Genomic DNA, 21,916 nt, shown 5'->3' on the forward strand with positions numbered 1-21,916 from the left:
ACTAGTTCAACATAAACACTACCAGTCACACGTTTTAGAACACCCCAGTTTTTCCATTTTTTATTGCCAATTATGCAGTTTAATGTCTCATTGCACTCTGAAATGAAAGCATAGTACAAAGAAGCATTTGGAGTTTAAAAAGAAATCATCAAATCAATTTATAGATCAAAATTTATCCTAAAACCTTTGATACAGCCAACTTTGACAGATATAACAGATATTGTAGGTTGCTTAGCTTTCACTCTTCTGTCCAGTTCATCCCAAACCAGCATGGTGGGGTTTAAGTCTGGAGACTGTGCTGCCACTCCATGTTTTCAAGCTTACAGTCTTGTTCTTTTTTCCTCACGTAGTTCTGACATAGTTTGGACTTGTGTTTTTGGTCATTATCTTGCTGTAGAGGATAAACTCCTGACCAACTACGCGCATACCAGAGGGTATTGCATAGTGCTGCAGAATGCTGTGGTAGCAGTTTTGGTTCAGGGCGCCTCTCACTCTGTGCAAGTCACTGACCCTGGATGTAGTAAAACAGCCCCACACTTCCTCCTCCACGTTTGACAGTTGATGCCACACACTGTGGAACCATCCTTTCGCCTACTCAGCGACCTACAAAGATCCTATATGATGGACCAAAGATTTCAAATTTTGATTCATCAATCCATAAAACCTTCTTCCAGTCTTCTGTAGTCCAGTGATGGTGTTTCATGGCCCAGGCAAGCCTCTTTGTCTTATTCTGATGTCTTAGCGATGGCTTTCTTGCTGCAACTCGTCCTGTCAAACCTGCAGCTTGAAGACTTCTCTTCACAGTTGAAATGGAGACTTGCTTACTGTGACCACTACAAAGCTGGGAGAGCAAAGGAAATGTCTACCAATGCTACACTTGGTCAATTGTAGTCAGCATTAGTGTTTATTTGTTATTTCGGCATATGTATATGCCAGTTTTCACTGACATATACATATACTGGCTGGCACAGTGATGCATCAGTATCAAGAATCCAGTGATGTGTACTCGAGTCAAAGGCTCCCCTTCATGTAGATGGAGCATTTTTAAATATGCTTTATTTGATGAAGCCGTTTAAAGGATCTTGAGTACCTCAAACCACTGCTAAAGACCCCTGCATAGCAGCTTACATTGGCTACTTGGCTGCTCTGCTTGGTACTATGTTCAAACTAGACATGTGACTCAAATATCTATTAAAATCCAAATGCAGATAGTCTTGTACTCTTGAGTTCAGTGAAATGTATATAGTATTTGAGTCTGATTACACAAAACTAAGAGTAAAACTGGGGCTGAATGTATTATTGGATAAAGTCCTGCAAACTGAACCTTTAACACATTAGGTGGTTTAAGTACAGAAAAGGGAAGTAGAAAAAAGTGCACACATTTTTTTTTAATACATTGAATCTAGAAGGGTGGTGTGTTTTTATTTAGAAGACAGATTATGGGACTGTTGTTGTTGAGCTCCACGTGTATTGTAATCGTCATTGTTTGGAAACGTAGGGCACGGCTGAGCAGTGAAACCTGCTTCTCTCAGCGGCTGGCTTTCGAGTAAAGCAGATTGGCTCCGAGGGTTGCCTGGCATTGTTGCTGAATGTCTGAATAAAGACTCAAATCCACTCCCTGTGTCAGCACTGCTGCTAAGAAATGCATTATTAATGAGAATAGTCTGACTGATGCTTGGGATTAATTACAGTAGCTATGAAAGGACCCCCCCCCCCCTTTCCCTTTTTTTGTCGGAACAATGAACCCAGCAATATTTTTTGTCTTTTCATTCAAGATGAAAATTAAACAGTGCAAGTGGTTTACAAGAGTCTTGATAGTGAAAACATTACCGTGTGGTTAGATAATTTGCACTCCACACTCTAAAGCATGCCATACGCCTCGTATTTTTCTACACTTTGCAGAGCAACAGTTGCACTGGCTGCGTTTTTGTCTCCTGCTTGGTCACATGGTCAAGAGCTAAAAAGCTGAGAGCCTTTTCCCTTTAGACCACTTGTAACCTCTTCTGTTAATAGGCTCCCTGATAATGCAGCTGGGTGAGACATCACAATAGCACAGCCAACATGTGTTTAAGCTCTTTTAGTGAGACTTTGCTTTTATAAGTGCTTTATGAATCATTTCATTTAAGGCAATAAATGCTCCAAATGAACGACATGAGGCAATAAATCATTCTCATATCAGTCCGAGTTCCTCTTTGGAATTTTTACAGTTATTTGAGGTAGGTTAGATCACTACCTTTATATCCTGCACTTTTATTTGGCTCCCTATGTCCAGATTATTTCTCCCTCTGAAATGAAAATAACAACAACAAAAAAAAAGAAAAGAAAAAGAAACAACAACACAAAAATAGGACTATACTTATATAACTAAAATAAAATAATATATATAAGTTTATAACTAAAGGTAATTGCAGCTGTCACACTTTATAATCATTTATTGTAATCAAATAAAACGCCTTTTTCTTTTTTACTCTTAGCTCTGTGTGATCTCACAGAGAGCAGATATTAACATTGTTATCTCGAGCCAGCAGCTGTTGGTGTGAGCACAAAGGCACCACCTACCTGCTGGTCAAATCTTTCGGTTGAGAGCAGCAGTCAATCAGAAGAAGCCTAGTTTAAAGGGAGAGGGAAGGAAGGTAAAATTCCTTGTTTGAGCCAAAGCAATTCTCATCCATCAATCCATTTTCTACCACTTATCCAGGTTCAGGTCGTAGTATATCTAAACAGACAAGCAAACTTCCCTATTCCTGTCCACCTCTTGCAGCTCATCCGGGGTAACGCTGAGATTTTTCCAAGCCGGCCAAGAAATATAAAGCCTGCCCCGGGCCCCAAAACACCTCGACTAGGAGGCGTTTCAGCAGCCATCCTAGTAAGACGGTCGAACCACCTCAACCGGCTCTACTCTGAGTCCCTCTCAAATGACCAAGCTCCTCACCCTACCTCTAAGGGAGAACCCAGCCAGCCTTCAAAGGAAACTCATTTCTGACGCTTGTATCGGTGACCTCATTCTTTGGGTCACTACCCAGATCTTGTGACCATAGGTGATAGGGAAGTATAACACTGGTAAATTGATAGCTTTGCTTTTACACTGTGTACAATTGAATGTCATTACATTCCAAGAAAAATCAAAAACTACCAATAAGCGTGATGCACGTCTGTCGTGTCACGCCAAAAAGTTCCACTGTTTGCTGAAAAACTAGTAAAATTAGTAAAAACAACTAAAAATGCACTGTTCATGGCAAACAATAACACAGCTGATTATTTAAAATTATCAATACCAAAATCACTTTCATGGCATTCTACACTATAAGCAGTGTGTATCAAAGCACAGCTCCAAGCTGGCATCAACAATTCCTCCACTTTCTCTTTAAGCTTTTCATTTTGTGCCCAGCTGTTATACAGAGGTGTAAAGCAGTGGTGTTTTTAAGGTATTTTTGAAAACAAGAAGAATACAGAATAGTGCCAGCCTCAGCCTGCAAGTGAGAGTGCTGCTGCTACCTTAAAACCACAATTCTCGAGCCACATTTGTCTGGCTGTCATACAGCTGACATGACTGGGGTACAATTTTTCTCACTAATCTTGCAAAAATGAAGGTCCTGACAATAGCTGATGACTGGGTGATCACCATGTGAATGTGGCAGCTCCTCCATCCTCCTCATTCATCATCTCAACACACAGGCAAAAATGCTCATTCGTGCTCACTACGGGTTGTTGTTGGTTTCAATTAGCGGAGCCAACATCTGACACCGGGACACTGGAGTCTCTATTGATTGGCTGAAGCTTTAGAAGTGCATGTGTCAAGGGCAACTGGGGTCAAACTGTGGACCCCCAGGATAAGAAAAGATTCAAAGAATGACAGAAGGGAGGGACAGAGGGAGGAGAGAGAGGCAGGCAGACATGGCCTGTATAGATATGGCTCTGTAAGAAGAGGGGGTAGAGGAAGATCCATTTAAATGGAACACAAAGCCAGAAGGCCAAGGTGTGTATGCATATGTGTGTGTGTGTGTGGTCGTGATGCTGATGGGATAAGGATAATCTGGTCTGTAAAAAGCAGTTCAATATTCAAGGCAAAAAGATTTTTATAAATGCATACTAAATGTTAAAAAAAAAATCAGCTTTGGTTAGTCAAGGGTTAAAGTTAGTTTAGGATTGGGAATGACTGTAGCCAGTGCAAACGTGTGCAAGTGTGTGCGTGTGTGTGGATGTGGATGTGTGAGTGTATGAGTTAGAGTCTGGTGGGGTGGGGGGGGACCTTCAGCAGCTGGACAAACAGACTTGGTCTGACTACTGTTCAACTAATGGAGACCACATACACACACAGGCTCAATAACAACAACTTGTGGGCCGTTTCTCATAATGCCAGCACCCTCTTTTATGTGAAAGCTTGATCTTAGAATAATAAGCAGGTTGCATAGCCTGTGGGCTGAGCCTGTTGGGAGGTATCATTGGTGTAAACTCAGAACAATAAAAGGGGGCAAGGACCCCACCTGGAGATAGATGCCGTGTAGCAGCTACCTTCTGTCTACAACCATGTAGTCAAGCTCCATATATTAAATATCGCTGTGTCAATGAACTTGGGAAAAACAGCTAGCCTGATGTCATCCAAAGGGAAGGTGCAAAGGTAGGTGAGGTGCAAAAATAAGGGTGCTGGTATGTTTCTGTCAACTCCAGTATGTACATCTACTGTTACACCGACATGTAACTTTGCTGCAGTATTTTCTTTTATGTATTATATTATGTCTGTTATGTTGTATTTGTTATGTTATGTTTCTGCCTGTAATAAATTCAAATTGTTTTATGTCAATACTTTGGTACATTGTTGTGTTGCTGTGTACTTAAACCTCCAACACACAGACATGAGATTCAAAAGCAGCTTCCTTTTTCCAAGACTCATACTGTACACGATGGACACAGTCACCCGCTGGTATTCTGTGTATTCTGAACCCTCAACATTAATGTTTTACCACCATGGTAGTTTTTTGGAACTACAAGTTACTATATTTGGGAAAGAGGCTGGAGTTATCAGGTAATGCTAGCGACCTTGGTTAGCAGGCAACATTTAAGTTGCAAATTCATTCACGTTAAATAACTTGGCCAAGAAAAAGAAAAGAAAAAAACCCACTATGTGCAGGTGAAGCTCTTTTTTTTTTTAATCTCTAAGGTTAGCCTATCCTCTTATCTTTCAAATAATAACTTTTTGCTTTAGTGACTCCCTTGTTTAGAGTTACTAAGTTATGTGAATCCTCAGATATCACAAACACACCTATTAATTGTTAAATTAATTGACTATTTTTATATAAAAAGAAGTCTTCTTAAACTATTACCTATTCTCATTCTATATTTTCCGGTGTGGTAAGAATCTTTATATAAAAATGTGTCACTACTTCAATCTACTGCTGAACATGAAATTCATTTTTCTGAAGTGAAAACAGTCCCACAATAGAGACACTTGCTTTCGGTTGAATTGCTGTGCAAAAATCTTTATATCAGTTTCACTTCCTTCGCACCAACAGCCTGTGAATCGTACAACAAAACAGATTTACTCGTTCATGTTGGGAAAATAAGTCATTTTCTTACACTGTGCTATTTTCCAAATACCTAGTTTGCTGTGACCAACAGAGCAGGTGAGCCCGGAGTGTGACAGAACTACAGAGGTGCACATCAAGCTGTCAAACATTCAGGTGTCTATAAAGATTCAGTTACTGTGTTTGGATCATTTCCTCCTGTTCACTTACTGTGTGGTCGACTATGCTGTAACCACTATGAAAATCTATACTCCCCGACTACACCCAGACACACTGTGCTCACTTTGGTTAGCCTCCCCACTGCCACATCACTTGTTCTGTTACATACATATTAAGTAAACATAGCTGAGAGCATCCATATACTTGTTTCCTGCAACAGGAAATTACACTTCCACACTCCATGCCAATAAATAAATAAATAACCCAATGTATATTTTATCCATTATACATACAAGAGTTATTGTTGATCACCATCTATTAATGAACCATGACTCAAGAACCCACTGAGATCTTAACCGTGCAGAAGTGACTGATAGGAAAATAACACTGATACTGTTTTATCCTGCTACAAATAATTTATTTTTTGGTACTTAAATTGTGTATGACTGCTATATGATTAATGCACTTATCATCCTCTTTTCTTCTGTGCAAGAAGAGAAGAAAACATAATTCTGACAAACATCAAAACAATTCACAAACTTCCCAAACAAAGTCTGCGGCTAGGCTATGGTTACGGTTAGAGTTGGCTTAGACCTCAAAGGGTTTACTATCACAAGACAAGAAAAAAAATAATCATGCAAAATCAGCCAATGCAAGTTGGAAAGTTTGGGGCTTTTGATCACGTAAATGAAGCAAATTATAAAGTTTGCTTTGGCAGGCATTATTCACTATGCTGTGACATGTCGTGGAGCAAATTATGACTCAACTAAAGCTTAATCACAAGTGCTTGCCACAGCAGGTAGCTCCATGTATTTGATTTGGCGGTTTTTAATGCCAGATGCCCTTCCTGACACAACCCCAAAGAGATCTGTGTTTCCTTCTGATATCAAACCAGGGTTCTTTTACTTTTTAGGTGAATGTGTAAACCACTACACCTTGCAGCCACTGTTAACCAGAAATGTATAACAGCAGCCACATGTCAAATTTAATTCAGTTTTATTTATATAGTGCTAAATAACCTACATGCGATTTATATAGTAAAGACCCTACAATCAGCTGACCCCCTTTGAATCCTTGCTTATAGGAGGACATCTGATTATTAGGGTTTTCTCAGACAGTGGAAAGGAAGAACTCCCTTTTAACAGGAAGAAACCTCGGGCAGAAACAGGCACAGCGAGGGGCAGCCATCTGCTGCGGCCGGTTGGGGGTGAGGAGAGGGACAAATGTTAACTAAGTGAAGCAGTATAGCAGTAGGAGCTTTACTCCCTAAGCAGACCATTTCTCACTTTACTTTATAGTCCTTGCGTGACATATGGGCCCTTCCTTTTAGGGCCTATATTTTCTAAAACCTGCACAAAGGGGTTCAGGAGTTTAGTTTCTTTAGTTCTTTTTCAAACATAAAATAAAATTGGTAAAAAAAAATGTATTATGACTTTTTTAATTCAGTGATTCTAAAAACCAGCTGCGTTTTTAAAGTGAAACGTAGCATCTACCATAGCAGGGGGGAAAGGAGACAAAAATCTCAGCCAATTCAAAATGGATTTGACTATAGGATTATTACAGTGCATAACTTCAGCACTGACCTAGACATGAACATACACAAATCAAGGAAAAAATACAATTTCCACAAGGGTTCTAGCTTCCTTATATCAACAGCCTTGGCTTTATGTTAATAAGAAGGCATGTTTTGATTATGGCTGACTGCCAACTGGATCATAGAAATGCGGCAGACTAGTGGACTGCCACGGTCGAACCGTTCAAACAAACCATCTAAATGATTTCCTCCTCTTTCTGCTGCAGCTGCTGCATTTGGAGTAAGCACACACCAAATCCCAGTTTTTCTCTGCTACACTCCGCCCACAAGGCCAAGATCCTTTACTAAATTATACCATTCTGCTCGTCTCCTCATCTAATATAACATTGAGTGAGCAGCCACTCAAACGCTCGGAACAGTCTGGCAGAAAAGCATCTATCTGTCAGTTCCCATGAGCTAGAGAACAGGGTAATTTAAAGCCACTTTTCAGGTTCAATACCAGCCTTCCAGAGAAATCTCACATAGAATGAGATCAGCATTTCCTGCTGAGTTACTGTTTAAGCATAATTGGAAGGCCAGCATTTATTGCACAACTAAATAAAACATACAACCAACGCAAAGAAACTAAGTTAATTGATTGTAGAACATAGCTTTCTGAATTTACTTGTCAGACAGATTAAAAAATTCTAGCCAGAATTTGCAGATTAGCTGTCAGGTCAGTTGTGCATGTAACTGTTGAATCCGTGCTGCACAGGAAATCAAGTAACTTCTGTACAAAAAAGCAATGGCAATCACAGAAGTAGGCTACCCAGATGTTTGCATTCATTAGAAAAGCAGAAGTGAAGCCAATTACTTCCAACAGACTATTGAGAAAAAAATATAACTTGGAAAACAATATATTCAACAGGGTTCAAGTCCTGCATTGTTTGGTTTATGAAGGATGGGACTGTGAGGTACATCAACACGATAATACCAAGACAACTAGCTATGGTTGCTAACCTAATGTTTGCAGGAACATTATTGCAAGTTTTAAGTTATTTCAGACCACAGACCGCAGCCCTTCCATATCCTTGACTTTTCTGACATCCTGTTAGCATACATGTAATCTGGAAGGCTCATTGTCACATGCGACTGTCCAAACATCAATCAAAACTTTCATGTGGTTTGTGATTTGTTTTTAAATTAGCAAAGGCCAGCTTTATCTTCCCTACGCTCCGTTTGAAGTGGACTTCATGCTGATCGTTCCTTGAGGTTTTATGGTTTACTCTTCAACTTTTTATAACTTTCCCCCAGTTTCTCATTAATCATAAGAGGATTTTAGTTTTATCCACCATGAAAAGTGCCAAGTGAGCTGATTTGAAAGTGAAAGAATAATCGAGAGCAGCAAATGTAAATATTATCCAATTAAGGAAGCAGTTAAGTAGCGAGTTGCATTTTCAGTAGGGTCTAAACTAAATTCAACTTTTTCAAATCCAAAGAGCTATTGCTCAAATAACCTCATTAATACCAGTGACTGTTTAACACGGACAAAGTAAATGGCAGCAGTATGGTTTACTGATGATCAATAGCCTTGGACAGTTACAGCTCTGCCCTCATCCCCTCTCTTGAGTAGCCTAAGGGGATTGAATCCATCTACTGTCTGTTGACATCTAGACTGACACTCTAAAAATCCCTTTCACTGCTGATAAACCTGAGGATTAGACAAACAGCCGAGTAACAGCGGACCCCTGCAGACAATGAAGAAAGCAAAGCTGACTAAGCCTCTGGACCTTACTTTTCAAATATACAAACAAGTAATCCATTAGCTCAACTGACAGCAGAGTGAAGCAGCTGAGTTGGGTGTGTTTGATCAGCCAATTCTCACAATGTTATCTTGACATTTGTGCAAATTATATTGATCATTCATTGACCACTGGTGATTTTCAATTGTTACTAGCAGTCATTAATTCAAGCCTGATCTTGAGAACTAACTGTGAAACACTGATAACACCCATGGCATTAAATGGCAGTTGCCAGTATACCAAAGAGCTCAAGCAGCTTAGGCATGTCTTATAAAAAAGGAATGCTCCACCTGTGAGTCAGCCACATCACTAGCATAACTCTACTGGGTCCAAAGGCAACTGCCCAGATGCCTAGGGCTGGATTTCAGGGACAACAGTTTAGTGGGAAGAGGGTTTATGTTTCCAGCTTTGCAGCAACTGGACATACATGTAACTGTCTAAAAGTTTAGGCAGCATGGACTCAAATATGTACACAACTCTCTTTAGTGCCACCAAGGACTAGGCTCAGCAATCAGTCAGACCCCTGATTACCATCAGCAGATCCAACGTCATCAGTGATGTCTCAGACACAAGCCTGTACAAAGAACTGGAAAAGAGCGGAAAGTCAAATCTGAAATCCAATAAAAATGGTTGCATTATGTACAGCAAACAGATGCTGTTTGAACAGTCCCTAAAATGGCATTTGATGGGGATGCAGATCGAGTTCTTACAGCAGAGTCATTTCAACCTTCAACGCAGAATATAAATTATGCTTATTAGTGACATTTCTTCTGAAGGCTTCTGGGTTTTGACATGAACAAGATCAAGATGTCATTTCCTTTTAGCTGTTGTAATTAATTAACCCAATTCAGCAAGAGTGCCTTATATGTATTGTAACTCTGTAGTGAAGAGGGAGAGTTAGGGGCCTAAAGCAGTAATACAGAATGGGGCAGCTGGGGGTTTAGGGTTTTGTCTAGAGCATGAGCTGCAGCCAGAGCTGAGGCTCTCCAGGGAGCTTGGTAAAGGGACCAGGGATGTGGCTGAGGCAGGGCACTGGTGGATAGTGGCACATGCACAACTGTCCTACGGCTGAGGGCTGCTTCAGAACAATAAAAGCCACACCCTCTGGGTTTAATAAGGCATGCCTTCTTCGGACCTATTGTAAGAAGATTACCTTTTCAAAAAGGATTACATGAATGAGGATTAATGTTGACCTTATTGTTGTATTAGCTAGGGATTCTATGCTATTCCGGATATTGAATTTTTTTTAATCCAAATTTTGATACTTCATTCTGAACATCTTCTTCTCAGACGAAGCTGCCCGGCAGAAAGGGAGAGCAATATTAAAGTTACAATTCAGCCACGGTACACAAACACCTACAGGCCAAAATTACGGAAATATCAACCCCCCCAAGAAAACATCAGTATAATATTCAAGCTTTCCAGCTTCATGTGCAAGTGTGATAAGCAATCCAAAGAACAAAGGGAGAAGATGAATAATTTAGTTATGGAAAATAAAAAACCCAATTAAAAGTTGATAAGAAAAAAGAAAAAAAGGGCGGACAGCAAGATAAAAACTACTAATGTGTTCATAAAATATCAGCTAGGAAAGAGCTGCTAACACAACAAAGAGAACAAGAGGCACTCCTTTATCCGCCAGCATTATTCTGCGATGAGGTAAGTAGCTTGCTCAATGGAAAGTTTTGTAAAATAAACATTATTAGTAATAGAAGTTACTGTCACATCTACACTCATTGTGAGATTATTTTATTTGTATAAAAAATGCCGTTTCCTGTCCATGAACAAAAAGGTAAGTGTGGTAAATATTCTTAACACCTGGGCAGTAACACATCTTCAATCAAATTAAGGGGCAACCACATAGGACACATTATGCTTTCTTCTAAACTCAAATGAAATACCAGGTATTGTACACCACACTACAGAAACATTTTTAGGACACTGTCAGTCAAGCACTACAAAACAAGAAGTCTGCCTTTGAAATTTCTCTAAATTATTCTAGAATATTACTACTTTTCTTTGTGGAGTTCCTCAGAACAAAAGTACAATGAAATTGTACTTTTTGAGTCAATCTAATTCAAATTTCTACAAACCTGTCAGATTTCCCACTAAAAAAATATCTTTCCTACAATTTCCAAGGGGCATGTTCCAAATCATAGGAGATAAATTGTTAGATAAGGTGTTGTAGACAATGAGTAACGAGCTTTCCACTTCCTAACACCGCCAAGAAAAGAAACCTTATCTGTGGATTGGTGGTTATCTGGGCACCCCCATCCATCTGCTTAGTTAACTGATTCTACCAAGAAGAGTTCAGGCTGAATTATATTGCACCCTTCCAGCGGAACCAAAGATATGAATCAAGATTCAGTATGTGACACGTGTGTGTGTGTGTGTGTGTGTGTGTGTGTGTGTGCGCGTGCGTGCGTGCGTGTGTGTTCGCGCGCTTTTCTTGACAAACGCCCTGCGCCTCTATTGTAAATCCTGTATGGTCAATAGGATGGGGGAATTGAAAGGGGGTTTCCATTTAAGTACAGTGAATGAAAGCTTGCTCCTAATGAAAAGGAGTATTTATTAGGCTGCCAATCTGACTGTCAGCCAACTCCCGCGAGGGCTTACTGAGGCCTAAGATCCAATCTAGCCAGGAGATAGCAAGCGTATCTGAAGCAGGGTCAACCAAATGTGAGTTGTCTTAACTAAGCTTGGAAAACCGATAAAAGAAGCAGCTTGGAGTTAGAGAAGAGAAGAAAATACAGGCCGAGAGCTTGAACAATGCCTTTTAGTTTCCTTTATCTTCCTAGGGATGCCTGTGGCCACAGTGGTGCCCCAGCAAGTGTTCTCTGCAGATTCTCCACTCCCACACCCTACTACCACAAACACACACACACTCAGAAGAATGTACCATAAGGGACCACCAGCTGTTGCAGTGACCGATATGGGGAACGCCCTAATACTTCTATCATCAGAATCTGGTGTGCACATTGTCCCCCTCTCAAACACTGATGCACCTACTTGGATAGGCTGTTTGCCCTCTCATTTCTTTCCATGCCAGTTCATGTTTCTGATTATGATTAAGCAAACAAGTGCCTTGAAATCACCTAACAACTTAACAACACAGTTACTCATTAACAAGCGCTCATCAAAACTCAGCAAGGGATCACATCCTTTCCTGTTTTTATGATTAGCAACCGATGCCTGTGTTACTAAAAATGCTGCTAAAAATATATCTCACATCCTACTACGGTATGTGACACCCGAGAAGGTTATGGATGAGACGGCCTGCTGGGGAGGCTTCTGATTTCAAAAGGAAAAAGCACTCCGTTTACTGTTCCCACTCATTTCCACTTTTCTCACTGTTTAAAGGCAAACTACTTAACCTACAGTGCAGTCAACACTTGATACCTATAAATCAAAAAGCCCTGTCCTTGCTGCATGCGTGCTGAGCAGTCCTGCTTCTGTGACTCACAGAAAGGGCTAGAAAGCGGTGGTTTGAGCAGCATCACTTTTTCAATGACCAGCTGCAGCTGAAGTGGCCTTCGACCCATTCCTCTCCGTGTGTCTGAGAGGTTTGAGCTCCGGAAGAAACCTAAATGCTAGCTGTATGCCACATATAATGAGCATAATGAGCCACAGTTTGATTTCAAAAGCTCTCCATGTAGAAATGGCAGCCGCCCTGCGATACTGTTTTGGGTGTGACCCAGAAGATTTCTTGCTGTATGGAGTCTGAAGCCTAACAAAATTTAACAAAAGGTTGTAAGTGATAAACAGAACTAAATTAATGTGTGTTAGTTGAAAGCATATAAATCCTTACATGTTATTTTAACCATTCTGGCTTTCTATTATCATTCACTTTTTACTATAATTTTTAAACTCCCATATTTTTGAATGTCCACTGTATGTATTTCTTTTTTTTTACTTTTGGATCTCTCTGTGTGTGTAATAGATAGACAATAGATTCACTATCTATAGATTCAGCCTTCCAGATAGATTCACTATCTATTGTCAGTCATACATCAGAAACACTTGAAACAGTAAAGTAAAATAGACTAATATTTAAAGCTAACAAAATACATGAGCTAATGTCGATTCCAACTTTTAAGTTAGTTCAGAAAATTACAATACATTAAACAGACTGAATACACAACTTATTACTACTGTGGACCTTGATAAAGACAAGAAAGATGTCGCTAAAAATGAAGACAATATATGAATATATGCAAGTTCTCATTAGCTAATTCAAGCTAAAATGTTTGCTAGGTTATACTAGCTACAGCTCAAGGCAGTACAGCAGTATACGGATCATGGATGCACTGACTGTTAAAGTTTGGCTACCAGTATTTAGAAAAACCTATGAACAACAACGCCATTTTCTTTTGGTTGTTTTTATTCCTCTTTTAGTGTTAGGTAAAACCAAAATCCATCCATCCATCCATCTTCATCCGCTTTATCCGAGGCCGGGTCGCGGGGGCAGCAGCCTAAGCAGAGAAGCCCAGACCTCCCTCTCCCCAGCCACCTCCTCCAGCTTATCCGGGGGAATACCAAGGCGTTCCCAGGCCAGCCGAGAGATATAATCTCTCCAGTGTGTCCTGGGTCTGCCCCGGGGCCTCCTCCCAGTGGGACATGCCCGGAACACCTCACCCAGGAGGCACCCAGGAGGCATCCTTGTCAGATGCCCGAACCACCTCAGCTGGCTCCTTTCCATGCGGAGGAGCAGCAGCTCTACTCTGAGCCCCTCCCGGATGGCCGAACTTCTCACCCTATCTCTAAGGGAGAGGCCAGCCACCGTTCAGAGGAAGCTTATTTCTGCCGCTTGTATCCGCGATCTCGTTCTTTCGGTCTCTACCCACAGCTCGTGGCCATAGGTGAGGGTAGGGACGTAGATTGACCGGTAAATTGAGAGCTTCGCTTTTACACTCAGCTCCCTCTTCACCACGACGGACCGGTGCAGCGTCCGCATCACTGCAGCCGCAGCCCCAATCCGTCTGTCGATCTCCGGCTCCCTTCTCCCATCACTCGCGAACAAGACCCCGAGATACTTGAACTCCTCCACTTGGGGCAGGAACTCATCCCCGACCCGGAGTGGGCACTCCACCCTTTTCCGGCTGAGAACCATGGCCTCAAATTTGGAGGTGCTGATCCTCATTCCCGCTGCTTCACACTCGGCTGCGAACCGTTCCAGTGCGAGCTGGAGGCCTTCACCCGATGAAGCCAACAGAACATCATCCGCAAAAAGCAGAGATGAGATTCTGAGGCCACCAAAGCGAAAGCCCTCCGCCACTTGGCTGCGACCAGGACGAAAACCGCATTGTTCCTCCTGTATCCGAGGTTCGACTAGCGGACGAACTCTCCTTTCCAGCACCCTGGCATAGACTTTCCCAGGGAGGCTGAGGAGTGTGATCCCCTTGTAGTTGGAACACACCCTCCGGTCTCCCTTCTTAAAGATGGGGACCACCACCCCGGTCTGCCAGTCCAGGGGTACTGCCCCTGATCTCCACGCAACATTGTAGAGGCGTGTCAACCAGGACAGCCCTACAACATCCAGAGCTTTCAGGAACTCGGGGCGGACCTCATGAACACCAGGGGCTCTGCCACCAAGGGGTTGTTTAACTGCCTCAGTGACCTCGCCCCCGGAAATTGGTGGGTCATTCCCCTCATCCCCAGACTCTGCTTCCTCCTCGGAAGACATGTCAGTGGGATTCAGGAGGTCCTCGAAGTATTCCTTCCATCGCCTGACAATTTTCTCAGTCAACGTCAGCAGCGCTCCACCAGCACTATACACAGTGCAGGTAAAGCACCGCTTTCCCCTCCTGAGACGCCTGACGGTTTGCCAGAATCTCTTCGAGGCAGTCCGAAAGTCTTTTTCCATAGCCTCTCCGAACTCCTCCCACACCGAGTTTTAGCTTCAGCCACTGCCCGAGCCGCATTCCGCTTGGCCTGTCGATACCTGTCGGCTGACTCCAGAGTCCCACAGGCTAACCAAGCCCGATAGGACTCCTTCTTCAGCCTGGTGGCTCCCTTCCCCTCTGGTGTCCACCATTTGGTTTGGGGATTACCAACCACCTTGCGGCCGCAGCTCAATGCAGCAGCTTCGGCAATGGAGATGCTGAACATGGTCCATTCGGACTCAATGTCCCCAGTCTCCCTCGGAATGCTGTTGAAGCTCTGCTGGAGGTGTGCGCTGAAGATCTCGCGGACTGGGGCCTCTGCTAGACGTTCCCAGCACACCCTCACTACGCGTTTAGGTGTACCGGGTCTGTCCAGCGTCCTCCCCCGCCACCTGACCCAACTCACCACCAGGTGGTGATCAGTTGACAGCTCAGCCCCTCTCTTTACCCGAGTGTCCAGAACATATGGTCGCAGGTCTGGTGATACAATTACAAAATCGATCTCGATCATCGACCTGCGGCCTAGAGCGTCCTGGTGCCACGTGCACTTATGGACACTCTTATGTTCAAACAAGGTGTTCGCTATGGCCAAACTGTGATTTGCACAGAAGTCCAATAACAAAACACCGCTTGGGTTCAGATCAGGGAGGCCATTCCTCCCAAGCACGCTCCTCCAGGTCTCGCTGTCGTTACCCACGTGAGCATTGAAGTCTCCCAGCAGGACAACAGAGTCTCCAGGTGGAGCACCTTCCAGCACCCCCCCCCCCCCCCCCCCCGGGACTCTAAGAAGGCTGGGTACTCTGAACTGCCAATCGGCGCATAAGCACAGATGACAGTCAGGAACCGTTCCCCGACCCTAAGGCGCAGGGAACAAACCTTGTCATCCACCGGGAAAAACCCCAACATACCGGCAGCAAGCCGAGGGGATATTAAAATACCCACCCCAGCTCGCCGCCTCTCACCAGGGGCAAGTCCAGACTGAGACTGAGACAGAGTCCAGCCCCTCTCCAGGAGACTGGTTCCAAACCAAAATGATTCATTAAAACTCTACCAATTTACTTACAGACTAATGTTATCAGGTGATATTAGGTATATGATGATTTACCAATATCATCATTTTTAATAGCCAATAAATAAAGATTTTAAAAGCAAAGAAGAGACAGGGAAAATCATCATTCAGCCATGATATGAGTATTGATGCTGCATAGTTTGTCCACCAGAAGTTACTCTGCAACTCCCTAATAAGGACAACAGTTAGTTGGAATGCCACACATGCATAAACAAGTGAATAAATAACACATTTTAGATTTTAAAACAAAATGCTAAGGAAATTAGCTTAAAAATAAACTATCGGTTGATATATTGATAAGTGTCCAAATATCGATATTGTCCTCAAATGTCTATAGCAGTTTGGCTCTAATATTCATTACAAAAAGAAACAGATTTACAATCTTTCAGGTCTTCAACACCTTATTTTGTGACACTGTGACAAAAACCTTAGCCACCATAATTGGTAATATATTGTTTGCCAATAGGCAATCCAATCAGTGTGTCTGATATCACGCAAAAATGTAGATACCAACAAATACTGGCAACCATAAGCTATATTGGTATATTTCTTCAAAGAACATTTACATTTGTTTTATTCTATTTATATGGTCCCAATTCACAACAGTAATCACATCAAGGCACTTTATATTGTAAGATAAAAACCCTCAAAGAAACAAAGTTTTATATTCCCTTTTACAAACTTTTCATTCAAGCATCTCTACAGTCAGCTTACATTGCACAACTGACAAACTGGCTTTAAATCTATGAACAGTGTAACTTTTCTACAAAGTGATAAAGCAATAAAAAGCACTTTCTTTCATCCCCCACAGTCCATCGTGGGTAATGCGATATCGTGCTTTGGAACAGACCATCAGCAAGCAGATGGCCAGCTATTCCAAAAGTGTCTGGATGACAGGACCTACATAAGCAAGGTTCAAGACCGGGCTATGCAGCCATTAAAAATGCATATGAATTGTCCTATCAAAACATTTGACCCCTTTAAAAAAATGGGAAGAAAACCTGCTTTCCATCACTGACCTCTCACGATACTTAGAGGAGAGTTTTTCTGGAGGCTCTGATTTGATTTAATCAATCTCTAAGCTGTTTCTCATGTTGCTGGATTAAATCTGACAGCTGTTTTAAAACAGGAGAACCAGCTGTTGAGCTAAAGTCAAGCTTCCCTTTTTTAGCCATTTCAACCAAACCATGCATTCACCCCGCACTCAAGAACATCAATCTATGAGAGAAACGTCTTTGTCTTAGGGTGAGCTTCCTCATTGTCTAAAGGCTGGTGAGATGTTTCTCGTCACCACACGCGACATAAACAACATCCACAATCATTACCCAACAGTGAGAGCGAGCCCATGTTCACGCCTCTAAACGCCAGTGAACTCCGTCCAAGTTCAGTGAACACAAAGTGCATGATTTCTGTTTTCTAAACGAGGCAGTAAAGAGGCAGCCGCGTATGTCCAGGAGAATGTTAGCAGGTGAGCAAGGCATTTGACATGGGCTCGCACAGCTCATGGACATTCCTACATCAGCTGACAAAGAGAGTGCGCACGGTGGCCCCGCTCTATGTCCATTGTAAAGCAATCTGGTCTGAGTGTGCTGGGTAAGCTGGCACGGAGACTGTGCGTTACGCTGACAAATTCTGTTATATCCAAACAAACTGTGAGCACAATATTGCAAAATTACAAAGCAGGCCCACCTTCCATGTCAAACAAGTATCTAATATGAATTAAACTTACATTACATTATGCGCATTATGCCACCAAGCAGGTTTCTGTCTTTAACAAAGAAAAACTGAATGAGAATAACAGGCTATTATTCTTAATTTTACAAGAGGTTCTTTTGCCACAACTCCTGCTTGTTTTTTGTTGTTGTTTTTTTAATCAATTTTAATCAAGGACGGCCTTGAACTTACCTGTTAGGTGTAAAGCTGGTGAATCAGCCGTCCATAGTGCTGACTGCAGTGAAACGGAGACTCACATCCACGCTAACAAGCAGAAAGTATCTGATGGGGTTAACCTCTACTTCGCGATTCAGACGGGGAGGAAAAAAGAGAAAGAAAGGATTTCTCAGCGCAGTTTAGAAAAAAACAACTGAACGTAGAAAGAAAGTCCCAGTCCTGTCCGGTGGGTTTTGTGGGTGTGGGTGGGTGTTCCCCTCAGAACCAGGAGCGGTCTGTTGTTTGGCCTCAGGACGGGGACCTCTACTCAGCTGAGCGGGTTCAACAGCTTTGCGTGAGGCTGAGTGAGCGTCAATCTCCGAGTCTGTACCCCGAGACCGGATGATAGTCTAGCCTACAAAATAAAAGCCTCGACTGTAGTATTAGTAGAAAATATCTCTACTTCTGTCGAAATTTAACAAATCCCTCAATTAGTTGTCAGAAGAGTCCATCAAGTCAATTCATTTGAATTCAGTTTTATTTATACAGCACCAAATCACAACAACTGTCGCCTCAAGGCGTTTTATATTCTAAGGTAGAAACTACAATGATACATACAGAGAAAAACCCCATCATATGACCCTCTTAAGGCCTGGAGCCTAACTAATAATAATTGCTGTTATTATAAGAAGTAATAGTTGTCAGTAAAAGGTGTGTAAGTCTTGAGGATCACAGATATTTGTATTTACATTCACCATGGTGAATGCTTTCTGCAGTCGGCTGTGAATAACATAATGTTATTCGTTCGTGGAATATGGAAATGGAATATGGAAATGATTCAAAAGTGCCCTAGTAAGTTCAATTAACATTATCCAAAACTCTTGCTCTCTCTCTCTCACGCGCGCGCGCGCGCACACACACACACACACACACACACACACACACACACACACACACACTTTATCTTGCTTATTTTCTCATCTCCATCTTAACTTCATCCATACTTCCGTGTTCTATATCAAGGCGCTATAACATGAGAGGATTATTTTGAAAATCCACATCAGACGTATTGCTCTTCTCCTGCGGCTTGACAGCAGGGTGTAAGTTCATGGAGCGTGGTGACAGATTTCACGCAGAAGCACGGATGTAATTCAAACCTGCTCAGACCACATACAGAGAGAAAAGTTTATATTCTCTGACAGTTCCACATTATCTGGATTCCCTGTGCTTATTAGTTTAGATAACAGTATGTGACCATACAAGGGTTCACTAAGGTGCAGCTGATCATGATGAAGAAAGCTGTCGTCACGGATCTTTGAGGAAGTTTTGTGGTTGTTTTTGTTTGTTTAAATCTCCAGTGAAGTCTAGTTTGGAAGTCCTTCAGAATGAAAATGAAGTGACGTCAAAAGCCGGGACTCTCCTCCTTGTCTGCACCAACCACAACGATGCGTGACTGCCCTCTGCTGGCAGAGGGTCAGCTTTACTTCCCAAGTGTGACGTGTGCCTGAATGTTTCTGGTGCTGAGATATTTTCATAAAAGAACAAATTCCATTCTGAACATTTTTTTTTATTGACACGTCTTAAAAAAAAAGCAGTAAAAGTGTGAGGTCAAATCTGGAGCTGTCCTACGGAAGCGTAGAGCTGCCACCCAGGCAAAAGAAAAATACAAGTGTATCACGTTATAACGTGAAAGGTTTATTGTTCTAACAAGATACTTTTCCTGTTTGTACAATATACTATCATGTTTGTACAATATACTTTTCACGTTTGAACAACATAATATCACGTTATTACAATATACATAATTATCACGTTCGGACAATATAGGATCACGTGCGTACAATATAATATTTATATTGTACGAACACTGCTGGAGGGGGTGATTTTTGGACATTTCATTGCATTTTGCATCAGGAGGCATTATGCTGCAAGTCCTTAAAAATGGATCACGTCATGGAGGTGGTTGTCCGAACTGTTAATTTCATCCGAGCCAGAGGTCTCAATCATCGTCAGTTTGACAGCCTTCTCAGTGACTGTAACATTACCCATGGTCTGCCAGACCACACTGAGGTAAGGTGGTTAAGCAGAGGTGCTGTGCGCTTCTTTGATCTACGTGGGGAAATCGGACAATTTATGGAGAAAAAAGGAAAACCTGTTAAGGAATTACAGTTCCCACTTTGGCTGCAGGACCTTGCATTTATGGTTGATATTACAGAGCACTTGAATAATCTGAACAGAATGTTGCAGGGACGCAAAAAAATTGTAACACAGTATTATGACAGCATACATGCATTCAAGTTAAAGCTCACGTTATGGGAGACGCAGATAGCAAGCGGAGACCCTGCTCCGAGATGTGTGCGCAGCCAGTGTTAATCCTGACGTGAAACAGTACAAAGACAAGATTTCAGGGTTGCTGAGTGAATTTGAGAAACGATTTCAGGTCTTTAGCGAACTCGAGACAGAATTCGCAGTTTTTCGCTCACCATTCACAGTCAGAGCTTCTGATGTGCCTGTTGACATGCAACTTGAAATCATTGATTTGCAGTGTGATGTAGAATTGAAGGACAAATTTGCCTCTGTGGGCTTGGACACATTTTACAAGTATCTCCTACCACGCTATCCTAAATTGACAGCACTGGCTGCAAAAATGTTGTCCATGTTTGGGACTACCTACCTTGGTGAGCAAGTTTTCTCACTCATGACCATTAATAAAATAAAGCTACGCTCAAAGCTCACACATAAGCACTTAAATGAGATTCTGAAACTGGCTGCTACTCAGGATACGATGCCTGATATTGATGCACTAGTGCAGGCTAAAAGATGCCAAGTTTCAGGGGCAAATGCTGAGCAAGACTAAATTCTATGGAATGCTGTTTTGAACGTTGCACTATAAAATAAACAAATGTGAATATTTGCTCTAGTAATTGCTGTGAAAGTCAGTGGTAGTCAGAAACAGATTTACAAGAGAAGACTATTGTTAAGTAAAATATTATGTCTTATGCATGCCACATATGTTATCTATGTGAGTTTTTTATTTATTTTTTTACATTTTATGCATTAAAAAGGAAGGGGCCAAATTTACTTCATCAAATGTCTGTTTAAAACAGCTACCACTTAAGATTTCAAGAGTGTGGCCTCAATTTATGTGTTCAGAATTGCTTCCTAGATGTGGAAAATGTATTTTAAATTCATTCATTTCTAAATTTAGATGTGTTTGATGTATTTTAACATGCAGGGCAGTGTTTTTAAGTTCCACAAAACTGTTTGTTGACTAAATGTTTTAAAACCTTGTACAATCACTGTGATCAGATTTTTATGTATAATGCACTTAAATAAATGTTAAACTAAAAAACTCACTCACTCACTCACCCCTCCCTCCTGGCTCACAGCTTCTTCTTCTTCTTGGTTGGCAACCAATGTTAAGGCGCATTACCGCCCCCTGGCGCACAGCTCAGTGGACATTTAGATGAGAAAATATACATTTAACACATTTAAGGAAAATACTAATAAAATAAAAATAAACAAAATAAATGTTTATTAACCAATTTTTATAGGAAATTGCTTAATTTTAGAAATGTTTTTGCTCTATAAAATAGTTGGATTTTTTTTTTAGAATCATTCATCTTAGCAGTAGGATTTACATGAAAAGAGAAACAAATTAAGTTTGAGTGAAAATGTACATTTTTTTTGCACTCTCTGGTCAACTGACTCAGTGAATCAAATGACTCAAAAAACCTGATTCACTTTGGTGAGTGACTCATTAAAACTCGATTCAGTAAAAATAATCAAATTTACCATCACTAATTTTCACTGCAGACTGGCCCACCAGGTATTAAAGCCATAAAGCCTTTGAATGAAAACAAACGCTGTTGTGACAGTGATGTACACTGTCTTTTTGGTATATGTATGATTTCTATAAATTTTACGTCAGATAAAAACTTTGTTCGCAAGATTCAGATAATTATTTAATAAAAGCTAGATATTTTAAATGAGAATAAGAAAGAAAAGTATTTCTTTGTGCCCCCCTTTCCCTGTTAATACCCTACCTGGCCCCCCTGGCAACACTTTGCTAGACCCGCCCCTGCACAGTTATCAGCTGTCAG

General features: G+C 41.6%; 1 protein-coding gene across 2 annotated transcripts in view; it reads right to left on the reverse strand.

Moving 5' to 3' along the window:
* Positions 1–18,149, reverse strand: part of plxnb1a (plexin b1a) — a 79,943-nt gene extending 61,794 nt beyond the window's left edge. For both annotated transcript variants that reach the window (XM_085259039.1, XM_085259038.1), the window contains exon 1: positions 17,850–18,149. The gene's annotated coding sequence lies outside the window, so the exon portion shown is untranslated. The remainder of the gene's footprint in view (positions 1–17,849) is intronic.
* Between the last annotated feature and the right edge of the window lie 3,767 nt (positions 18,150–21,916).

Source organism: Mchenga conophoros, linkage group LG20, assembly GCF_057382185.1.
Source record: "Mchenga conophoros isolate Kocher_MC1m ecotype Shallow Benthic linkage group LG20, M_conophoros_male_GT1.1, whole genome shotgun sequence".
Lineage (NCBI taxonomy): Eukaryota > Metazoa > Chordata > Actinopteri > Cichliformes > Cichlidae > Mchenga > Mchenga conophoros.